The 12800-nt window shown below is 36.8% G+C and overlaps 1 protein-coding gene across 1 annotated transcript in view; it reads right to left on the reverse strand.

Moving 5' to 3' along the window:
- The window catches only part of LOC140170276 (uncharacterized), a 103915-nt gene that overhangs the window by 44139 nt on the left and 46976 nt on the right, over positions 1–12800 (reverse strand). The window lies entirely within an intron of this gene.

Here is a 12800-nt window from a genome sequence, read left to right on the forward strand (position 1 = left end):
CGTCACTACTGACCCACGCAACACTAGATAGGAAATGGGTACAGAAAGTTTTTTAAATGGAAGAAATGCATTATGGGAAGTGTAAGGTATCTTCCCTGATAAAATAAGTAGAACAGAGTTATCAAAACAATTGATCTTTCAGATAATTCAGGTATGAGAAAAGAAGTCAAAATTAGTAAAGGGTGGAATGGTATCCAAACAGCGGCAGCTCTTTGATGGCCCAAATATATTGCACAAAAGTTGCCATAATATTTCTGACCCCAGGTATTACCGTATTGGTCCGAGTATAGTCCCACCCGTTTTTATGTGAAAATTTTTCACAATTGGGGGTGGGATTATACTCAATTTCAAAAAAAAAAAAAAAATATTTTTTTTTTTTTTTTTTTTTTTTTTTTTAAGTTTATTTTTTCGGTTTTTTGGAGTGTCCCTGGACCTAGACCTAGATGCTAGGATCATTCATGGTTGACCTAAAAAAAAAAAAAAAAAAAAAAAATTCAAGATATTTTGTATTTTAATATGAAAATTGATACTTTGTTTTCATGTCATACTCTATTAATGATTTCAAATTGCATTCAAATTCAATGTATTTTGAAATCATTAATAGAGTATGACACGAATACAAATTATCAATTTTCATATTAAAAATACAAAATATCTTGAAATTTTTTTTTTTTATAATTTTTTTTTTTTTTTACCATGAATGATTCTAGCATCTAGGTCTAGGTTCAGGGACACTCCAAAACCGAAAAAAAAAAACTTATAAAAAAAAAAAAAAAAAATAATGGGGGTGGGATTATACTCGAACGTGGGACTATACTCGGACGAATACGGTAAATAATTTCCTACTGTATGTGTGGGGTTGGTGTGTGAGAGAATGCATGTGAACCCACTGTGGGTGTATATATATTTTATGTTGGGTGTTGTGTAGCTGTTTGTATGTGTGGGGTTGGTATGTGAGAGAATGCATGTGAACCCACTGTGGGTGTATATATATTTTATGTTGGGTGTTGTGTAGCTGTTTGTATGTGTGGGGCTGGTGTGATGTGGAGATATGTTTCCTATGTTGGGGTGCACAGGGGGTGTGTATGAATGTTTGTAAACCGCATTCAAACTGTGGAGGTGTATGTGTTTTGCCACATACTTACCAGTGGTGTGCGCAAAGGGGGGGGCAGGGGCCACCCCCACTTTTGTTGGTCATTCGGGGAATCAGTCATTTCCCCGAAATGACTGATTTCGCCTGCACCTTACACTCCTAATCAGACTCCATTCGGGTGTAACTGAACAACCTGGCCCCCCACTTTCAATGTGCTGCGCACGCCACTGATACTTACTGTGGAGTCTGCTAACAACCGTGGAGCTCCACGGTTAGCAATAACCTCCAAAATGGGGTTTTTGAGCCATAGAGTGGGGTATACCACCTGCCATTTTCTGATTTGATCAACCTTCACAGTATGGCGGTTGGTGTCAGATTTGTGTAAAAAAATATCCCCAGTTTGAATGTGGGTGTGTGAATCTCCCCAGTTAGAATACACACACACCCCCACACTTGGCAGCATTTACAAGAGGGGGGGGGGGGTGAGTGGGAAGGGGTGTGGATGGATGTATGGGTAATATGTATGTATATGATATGTTTGAAGAGTAGTGTTTGTATGCAAGATATGGAAGTGCATTGGAATTAAAATTAGACCTATGACATCACAATGTTTCATTTTTGCTCATAACTCCATAACCGTATATCGCAGGTAGGTCAAACTATACTTTTTCTGAATCCTTATGACTAAAGGAACACATTGCTTGTGTTTTTAATCAAGTCCGAGCAATTTTGAACTTGACCTCTGTGTAAATTTAAAAGGTTCAACAACTTTTTCCCACCAAATAAGGGTGTTGTTGAAATGCCTCCATAGCCTATAATGATAAGTGCTATAAGTACTTTATCTTTGCCAAATACAGCAAATTTAACATGATTTGCACAATTGTTACGGGAATTTATTGGACTATAAAGAATAAGTCAACGTAATAACTACTTCACACTTCTTATAAGATGTCTTGCCGTAAAATTAGTATGTTATCTCAATGTTTATGTCAATATTTTTTTTCCAAGTGTTCAATAAAAAAATACATAAAACGTCTACAGATTTCTTATTTCTGTCTTCATCCGATGCAGTCAATCACAGCAATAAACACTCCTCGTTAATAATTCATCAATAATCAATATCCTCAATACAATACAACCCCCTCCCACATTATGCCATTCCCAACCAAGATCAAACACCAATTTATACATTTCACTTTCAAACCAATCTTGTTAAATCCCATGCGTTCCCTTACACCTCACCTACTCCAATACATATCCTTTAAATTTAATATTCTTCCCTTCGTTGCTGATGAAATTCTTTGAACAAATCAAACCCCTTGCATTTCCTCACATCACATCCAAGCTCACATTGGGTGCCCCATTCCTTTTTTAAAGGAATTTTTATTAATTATTCATTTTTAACATGTTTAATCAGTGGTATTAATTTTAAAATATTAAACTTTTTGCTTTACTTTCTTTGCATACTTAATTTGTCAATTTTAACAGTGTGCAATCGGTGTACTGTATTTTTAATATATCTGGTGATATGCTTGATCAATTTTGTAAATATATCCGCTTGTAATTCTGAATTCTTGTATAATTTAATGTACATCTTTGTGTGTACAGAAATATGTCCTTGTATAAAGCAGTCCTGCATAGGTCACTGATCAAACAGTGTTCGAATTAAGGAAAAATAATGGGTTGTCCCACGGACAACCAGGTTACAATTTCTGGTTGTCCGTCTAAGTTTTTGGTTGTCCGTATATTACCAGCTAAAAGATACACATACAAAGGTGAGTTTTGGCTACACATTTATGGTTGTCCGGCGGACAACCGAATCAGTATTTTTGGTTGTCCGGCGACTTTTTTAGTTGTCCCGGGCAACCAAAATTTCGAACGCTGCTTATAAATTCATATGCCCAATATAAGACAAAATGAATAGACTGACAAAGTGGGTGCGCTAGAGCAATTGGGCTATTCCATTTAAAACCCACACTACCCCTGTGGAAGATTTAACTAAAGTCTTCCACAGAGGGAGTATGAGTTTCAATTAGAATAGACATCTGGGTAACTTCCATTTGAAATACATACTCCAGTTGTGTAACTTATAGATAAAGCCATAATACAGGGAGTATAGGTTTCAAAATGATTAACCCTGACCAACTACATTTGAAAAACATACTCCCTCTGTGGAAGATATTTCCAAAATCCTCCGCAGGGGTAGTGTGGATTTCAACTGGAATAGCCCATTGTTGTGTCATTACCCTCTGGGATAAGTAATTCCTTTGTTAAGATATTCCGAAATAAGACAAAATGAAATCGGCCAAGGTGGATGTACTGGAGTAATTGTAGTCATTACCCTCTGGCCAGTAATTCCTTTGTTAAGATGTTCCGCTTAATATCGCCTGTCCAAAACAATTTTAAACAGACTTCTTAAATCAAGTTAAAACTTAATACGCTTAGCTTTAAGGTCATGGTGTAAACAATTCTTTCACAATAGTTTCATAATTAATTTGCGTGTTCCAGGAGATAGTAATTTCATTGTTAATACCCTTCGATATGGAACCAACCCCGGGGAACCAACCAGTCCAAACAAATAGCCTTTTAAGGTGGCTTTAAATCAAAAACTGTCAAAATTTAGGGAATTTTCAAAAAATAGAGAAAAACATAGGAATTGTTACAATTCTTATACGCCTTAAAGTAGGTAGGGGAAAATACTTTTCTTTGTTATGATTAAAGATTTAATTGAATAGACCTGATCGATTTGACACAGAAGCTATTTTCCTGCAAGGGTGTTGTATCCGAGACAGCTACATGTACCTATTAATCACAGGCTCCTGAAGATTTTGAATATGGGGGGGGGGCCAAAATCTTGGGCCTGCTCCGATGCGCTAAAGGGGTGGGTGTGGGAGGGGGTTCCCGCTTCGCGCGGAAGCTTTCAAAATGCATACATTTTTACATGAATTGTACCTTGCATTTTGAATTATACCCTAAAATTATGAATTTTACCTCAGGCTATCAAAATTATTGGAGGGGCCGGTTCCGGAGCCACTGCTAATAATGGTAAAGGTTAAGGATATCACTGAATTTAAGTTCCCATGAATAATAATTCTGTTGACTCATTCCAACAAAAAATAAGTTTCACTTTGTGAGATTTTGATACAACTTTAATTGAAACCAATCATTTGAAATCAATATGTGTACGATTTCTAGCTAAAGTCTTCATTCTATGGTCTTTGAACAGAGGGTGTATGATTTTCAAATAGCATAACACAATTGGGGAACTTCCATTTGAACTACTTACTGTATACGCCAATATTTACGTGCACAGATATTTTCGCGGTTTCAAGTATCACTGACAATTTCACGAGGTGTTAAATTTGTGGTTGTTGGCAACTTATAAAATAAAATACATAAGAAATTTCTTAATTTTTACATTTTTGCGGGTTATTATTTTCGCTGGCACATATTCATCCACGAAATTCGCAAAAATAAAACCACCGCAAAAATGTCAGCGTATACAGTACTCCAGCTGTGGCAGATATAGGTAAAGCCATATACAGGGGAAGTATGAGTTTCAAAATAGTTTACCACTCCAGCTAGCCGATTAAAAGCTATAATGCCCATAGATTACAAGCTGATCAAACTATAAAGAAGATATCCCTCAAGCATTTTTGACTGTTTACAAGCTAGTGTCTAGAATAGTTCCAACTATAAAGGTGTTGCCTTCTTGACAATAGATCTGGATATATTTTTATATATCCAGATTAATGTTAAAACATTGGTTTCAACTTTTCCATGTGTCCTTTGACTCAATTGAAAACATCTGAAATGCTGAGAGGCAAATATGTAAGCCCTGTCTGATTATCCTTATCTTAATATTGCTATCTTCAGTAGAAAGCATGTGGTTAGCACTGCACATGCTGCATTAATTTCAGTCAGCATCATACTTAAACTTGAATTTTTTAACTTTTAATAGTAAAGATATGCTGAGAAAGGCTGAAGATCATGTAAAATGATCTTTTTAACCATTTTTCGCACCCTAAGAGATCACTACTAAATCAGGTCCATGCCTATCTCACTGAAGAAACACACAACCAGTGGTTCCATTCGCTGACCATACCTGGTTGATTTTAATGAAAAAGAAAATGGAATGAAGGCTGATGTGCCCATTTATCTGTAGTTGTGTTCTGTTGATGTTGTTCTCACTATCTAAGCATAAAAAGATGAAAAGTATTCTGAAATTTTAGAAAGGTTTGTTTGGTTTAGTTGACTAAATGATTTTGAAATAATTTATAGAAGTGCTGTGCTGTAGAGTTTGGTATGGTATACATCATGTTCAATGCACCCACTGCGAAAAATCAAGCAGTTCATCTACCAAAAAAATGCTAGTTCTAGGGTAGAATACCGTATTGTCTCCAATAAACGCCCCCTTCTAATAAACTCCCCCCTCGTATTTTCGACCAAAATGCTTAAAAATGAGGATATATTCATGCTGTCTTGAGTAGATAAGCTTACCGATCGCAATCAGAGAGCCAAAAATATCATTGCGACCCGTTATATGCTTACCTAAGGATTTTGACAATGTTTTATCATTGACAATTTGCCAAATTTGCCTTGAATAAATGCCCCCCCCTTTTCGGGGCATTTATTAGAGACAATACGGTAAACTTTTGGTAAAATGGTGTTTTGAATGCACAATGACATTTCAATCATGAGAAAATGATGAATGTACCATTTAACACATAAAAGAATAAGAACTTGTTTGGTGGTGTAATATACCTGTATGGAATTTTGTACAATAGAGTATATGACAGATCCTGACAGGAAAGAGGTATTAAACCTACATTTTAATTCAATTGTATGTGAATGGACAGACATACAGGCTCTACATCCCTTATTAATGTGATAATAGTAAATAGAGGTGACCTACTTTTAAAGTTCGCCAAACTTTGTACATTTAACGGTAGTTTCACACTTTTTACCTTCTATTCACACTGCTGACACAGCATCTTTCCATATCTGTTTTAAAGTCTAATTATAACATTTGCTGAGGAGAACACCCTCAAATTTGTTTTTTTTTTAAATTCTGGTTTTTACTCGATTATAATGTACTTTAGTCAATAAAGATACTCTGCAAAAATCAAGACTTTAGGTGCTGTAGTTTTGTCAAAATCCGAGTTTTTGAATAAAACGATGTAACCAGCGTTTTATTATTACGATGGAAATATTAGTCGAACACGTTAGCACAGTACGTACACGGCGTGCAGGATACACATACACACACCCCGAGGATCGTGCCAGTATTACAACCCATGGGAGTAACATGCATGGGCGCTAGTAGTAAATTCCAATTATCTATGCTTTACCTCACTTGTTCGGCTCAAAATTAAAAGGGGACATATCTGACAGTAAAAGCTAACATTTTATAGAAAATAAATACTAATCTATTTTTACAGAAATGTTATAATATGGCTTTATTCAGTTGACTGTGTGGGACATCCCCATTTCATGTGATATAAATAAACAGTAAACAGACATGATAGATATGACCTACTTTTAATTCAGTTGACTGTGTGGGGTCAAACACACATACATTTCCTTCTTCATGTGACAATGAAATGTTTTCAATTTGAATAGAAGAAAAGAAGACAATTGAATCTATGGTACTACTAGTAATATTAACGCTCTCCATGTGAGTGTCGACTGCAGACGACACATTTCAAATTTGTTTTTAAAAAAATCAAAAATTTCAGAATTGTAAACCTTCATTACTATATTCGAAATCGGTATGAAAACCACATTAAAATGAGTACAAACAAGCCTAGTATTGGTTCAGTGGTTCTTAAGATAGCGCTTGATATTTTAAGAAAATATCTCAAAACTTGTGACTTTTTATGTTGAAGCCTATTGCTAGCAGGCAGAACATTAATAAGAAAAGAGACCATTCAATTATGATCAACTTTGTTGTCTGAATTCATTTATCATTGTCATTTATTTTATTACTTACAGGCCCATTAACCAGCATTTTCTATGCAAATAATACCACACAAATAATTATTTTTATTTGCATCTCTGCAATGTAGGTCGCTCATGCAAAGGCATCATATACACGCGTCTCGAAAAATTTCAGACTATGCTAAATGTTTGTACAATCTCGGGAGTGAAGTATACATGTAGGTCCAGGGATGTAAGTAAGTCTGAAGAAAAAATCCTGAAAAAAAACCCGCGTAAATTCGGGCTAAAAAGGCCCAAAACAGGCTGAAATAAAAGAAATTGCGTAAATCTGGACTACAAAAAAAACTGAATTCTATAAAAATACAGAAAACTTACATCCGAGTAGCTCCTTTCCGTAGCCCTTAAAACAACTTTTTTAGACAGTGTACATGATTTTAGTTTGTTTGTGCTTTGGTTCAATCTTTGATTTTAATTAATAATAGCATAGATTTAGTAACTCAATTGGCAGTATTGCATTTTACTTGGTCAGCATTCTTTTGTGTTATCATAAGTGTTGAACAGTTCTAACAATAGCACTGAAGAGTAGTAATTTTCAAAATCGATTTGCATACGGGCAATCAGAGATGCTCTTCTAATTTTGTCTCAAGTGAATATGTGATATGATCTGGTCCATTGAGGCCAAAGGAGGCATTTTTGAAAATTGGGTTACTATATTATTAACTATTATTAGGACTACATACTAATATATACTATTATTAACAATCATTGACATATTGAAACACTAAAGGTCTAACATACTTGGTTCTAAAAATTCAGAAATTTGTGATGTCTATTTTCTTATCAGGGTGACCACTATCAAACAGGATAGGGAGATAGGGACAAGACTTATCATAGGCCTGGTCCACACGAGTGTGTTTTTTCCTGTCGATTACGATCGTGTCATAATCGTTTTATAATAATAGTACCGTGTGTCCGCTCAATGTCGTCGGCATACTACAATTGTGTCATCATTCGCGAATGATGAAAATTTCCATCATTGGACCGGTTTCTAGCATGATCGTGTCGTAATTAATGATGAAAATTACTCGTGTGTACGCATTTTGTCGTTGTATCTATGTTTACTCAATGGGCTTCGTAATTTATACTGTAGCGTGAATTTATTACGACACGATGACGAGATGCTGACCGTGTGGATGGTCTCATCATTCATGTATCATAATCGTGTCATAATCGGGTAATTACGACACGATGACTAAGTCTTCAGATTGCTCAATGCTGTACGTGCTGTTGCCCACTGGTTTTTTTTTCAAAAGTAATGCATCACAATAGGAAAAAACCTGTTCTACAGGCCCCAATGACCCTGAAGTGGTGTAGCCGGGATTTTGGTGTGAGGGGAAAAGCCAAATTTCAGTCCCCATTTAGGCGGAAAAGACAATTTTTACCACCATTTGTCAATTTTTTATCCCATTTTTGGCAATTTTAAGGACATTTTGCTCTTTACCGTCCCCATTTTATCCCTGAACATTTTCTATGGGGACGCACTCTGCCTCCCTGCCCACGCCACTGCACTGGGGGATTTGTTTTTAGCTGACATGGCAATTAAAATCAGCCTGAAATTTTTTGAGAAAGTTTGCAAAATAACTTCTCATTTTTCAAGCTTTCTTGATTTTTAAGGGTCATTTAGCCTGTTCTTAAAAAAAAATCCTGACCAACAACTTGGCAAACCAGTTGGTCCATAAGAGATGTTTTTGTTTGTTTGTTGCTTATGCCATCAAGTGTAATATATTCAGATTTAGGTGATCCAACCATAATGTTTTGTTAGTCACTTCAAATTTATTAGTCTGCCTATTTTCAAAGGTCACCTTCTGGTTGGGTTCACTAAATACTATGGCTAACTCTGTGGCATATCCAGGACTTGTTCAGAGGTGGGGAAGGGCAAAGCAAGGAAAGGCAACTTTCAAGGCGAGGGAATTTGGCGAAAATGGTCAAAGTACAAAAAAATCATAAAAATCTAAGTTAAATATCAGGGCCAGCATCTCATGAGATATGGGGGGGGGGGAAGACTTCTTACAACAGGGGGGAAACTCCCCTCCAAAATTTTGATAGGGGTGGTCCATATAAGGCTCATATACATTCACCACTCCCTATGTTGATGCCCTGTGTGAATGTGGGTTTATGACCAAATTATCCTCATACTTGGCCATTTTAACCTAAGAAGTACCAAAGTTTGTGCACATTTGTTCCATAAACTGATTTTGTTGCCAAAAGGTGCTGGAATCACTAGACTTAAATAATTCCCCCACCCCCACCCCAATATCTAAAAGAAATCAACGCCACTGGTCAGGAGGGTTGAGTAGGTACAGAGCCCATGCTCACATCTGCAGGCATTTGTGGCATTATCAAGGGAATGAGTCACATGTCGAAAAAAGATTTTTACATATGTTTCTAAAACAGACATTTAGAGCTTTCAGACCCTGAAAACCCCATGTTGATACAACTTTTCTTTGCAAAGTTACGTCATTTTATCAATCGCTGAAAACAATATCTACTAAAATTAGCCTGATGATACCATTTCGAAATTGTGAAAAACACACAAAAAAACCCAACAGTATGGCACTTTTGCAAAGTGCACGTATGAATTCTATTATAATAAGATTGATAATAAAATTTTAAAAAATTTAATTTAAAAACACAAAAAACAAAAGTATGGCACTTTTGCAAAGGGCAAGTATGAATTCTACTATAGAGTGAAAAAAACTTTTTTAAATAACCTTTAGAAAACGTAAAATCAGGCTTGAAAGCATTCAATCAATTCAATCAACTATGCTGTACAGGACAGACTGTTGTTGGCATTCTACATGGGAATTTGGCCAATTATCACATGGTCCATGCATGTTCAATGGCCCCTACTTCACCCCAGGCTTTACTTCCTACCTTCTAAAGCACTTTTTAGTATTTTCAGGACTTAAAGCCATATTATAACATTTTCAAACAAAATAGATTAGCATTTATTTGCCATAAAATGTTAGCTTTTACTGTCAGATATATCCCCTTTTATTTTTGAGCCGAACAACTACGACAAAGCAAAGAAAATTGGAATTTACTACCAGCGCACATGTCGCCAATACGTACCACTCCTTCGGTCATGTTGTGGTATGACCCTTTGTTGTGTATATCACCGTCCCGCACGCCATGTACGTACTGTATGTTATGAACATCGTGTATCTTCTCAGGTTCAGCTAATAATTCCATTGTAATAATATTCAAAATCTCGGATTTTGACAAAACTACAGCATCTAGAGTCTTGATTTTTGCAGGGTATATTGGTTTAATAAAGTACAATTTAATCGTGTAAAAAAAGGAATTTTAGACATTCAGTGAGGGCGTTCTCCTCAGCAAATGTTATAATATGGCTTTAATGTCAGTATTTTCCATACAAAATCAGTATTCATCACACATATTATTAATTTTCTTTTGTATTTCAGAATTCTTCCGTATTTTTCTAGTAAGTCTTTATTACAATCAGTACCAGGGGCGGATTTAGGGGGGCAGCCCTATTTTTTGACTAGCAAAGGCGCGGTAACTTAAAAATACAAAAATTGTAAGAAATTAAAAAAAGGAACAAATTCGCCATGAACAGCAAACAATGGGCCAAAACTGTTGAGTTTTCGAGGGGGTAACCCCCTTTAACACATTTTTTTTGTCGTCGACCAAAAGGCACCCCCTTTATCAAAAATTCCTGGATCCGACCCTGAGTACAATATACATGATTCAACAAACCTTCCTATACCTTTGTACAGCAGTCAACCATTGTTAATCCGTGATGAATCCACACTAGCTTGTACAGTAGCGTATACGGAACGCAAGTAAGAATATGCGTTACGTGTGAGGACGTAAATTTGTCATGCCTGGAACCTCTAAATTCTGTGGCACATACACACTTACAAGTTGAATTCTGTATTTTTTGGAGGTAGCGGCCTAAACATTTCTGTACCACTTTATTCTGTAGTTTTATTGCTGAAATCACTGATCTTTTTGTAAGGCTGTAATACAATACTAATTTGCAAACCTCTCTAGCCAGCATTAACCATAGCCTTACCCATTTCCACTTATTTCACTCCCCCACCCATCCCCCTAGTCTTAACCCTGGGAGGACTACCTGCTGATTGGCCAAAATGAATATTGTGTCCAATTTTGAACCAATCAAGGAGGGTATTAATCAGATATTCTGCAAATGCAAGTGTGACCATAGCTTAAAGCCTAGTCATAATTGGCAATTGAAATGAGCATTTCATACCACTTTGTCCAATTTTTTTTCTCTCATTTCTTCACAAAATGCAAAAAATGCAACAAAAAATGCAATGGGTGTAAGAGCAGAAACCTAGTTAATCTTTGCAGCCTGGTCAAATTTGGAACGACAAAGTTATTCAAATAGACAAGCATGCTTCAATTTCTGACATAATAAGAAGACAAGGAGTAAATCAAGTCGACATAATCCCTGACAAAGCATAGCCAGGGTTATAGCCATGCCAGACAGGGGTAACTGGCACGGACTGGCACCGACCAGCACAATTTTTTTTTTTTTTTCTCTTTTTCCCCACAAATTATTTATTCATCATAAAAAGAGTAAAAAAACAAAAAAACATTTCGGGGTATACCCCCTATCCTATTCTCCGATCCCTCATGTTCACTAAACAGATTGTGCCCCAAACAAGCGCTCTAATTGGATAGTGAAATTTGCCGGCACTAAACTTGGGCAGCTATAACCCTGAGCATAGCGGGTCCATCCAGGTATGGCGTGATCATGCAGTAGGGTGCATTGGTTTTGTCAAGTCATACTTGTTACTTCACACAATTCATACCGTACTTCAGAAGGCAGGGAGCTGGTTTTCCTGCATTACTCAGGCATAGCGGGTGCATCCAGGTACGGCGTGATCATGCAGTAGGGTGCACTGGTTTTGTAAAGTCATGTGTGTTACTTCACACAGTTCAAACGGCACTTCAGAAGGCAGGGGGCTGGTTTTCCTGCATTTCTAAGGCATAGCGGGTCCATCCAGGTATGGCGTGATCATGCAGTAGGGTGCATTGGTTTTGTCAAGTCATACATGTTACTTCACACAATTCAAACGGTACTTCAGAAGGCAGGGGGCTGGTTTTCCTGCAATACTAAGGCATAGCGGGTCCATTCAGGTATGGCGTGATCATGCAGTATGGGGCACTGGTTTTGTCAAGTCATATATGTCACTACACACAATTCAAATGGCACTTCAAATGGCAGGGGCTGGTTTTCATGACATTACTAAAGCCTGAATTTTTCATCCACTAAAGGGAAGTGAAAACCAAAAATTCAGACAATGGAAGAGGTCAAATGAATGTGGGCAGTGCTGTATAGCTGTACACCTTTGCTTCTTAGCCATTAAGGTATAGGATATTTTAAGGGTTCAGAACCAGTAAGCCTTAACTCACTATGACCAGCACCAAGGGTGAAAGTAAGTGGGAGACGGGAGCCGTTTGACCAAGGGACACTTTTCTCACAAAACTGGGACCCCTACCAACTAGTGCTTATTTAACCCATCCAGCATATCTTTATTTTTATTGGCCCCTTGGTAAATGGAAGTGGCCCTTGGTTTCTTCAAATCTTGCTGAACCAGGGGCCACTTTTTTTTTGTCGAAGTGGCCCCTGGTTCAAGCTCTCTTATTTTCACCCTTGACCAGCACTCACGAAATGAGCATAAAGTTGGCTCCTTGATTTGGTCAAAATTCAACA

The sequence above is a fragment of the Amphiura filiformis genome, chromosome 14 (genome assembly GCF_039555335.1).
Source record: "Amphiura filiformis chromosome 14, Afil_fr2py, whole genome shotgun sequence".
NCBI classification, from domain to species: Eukaryota; Metazoa; Echinodermata; class Ophiuroidea; order Amphilepidida; family Amphiuridae; genus Amphiura; species Amphiura filiformis.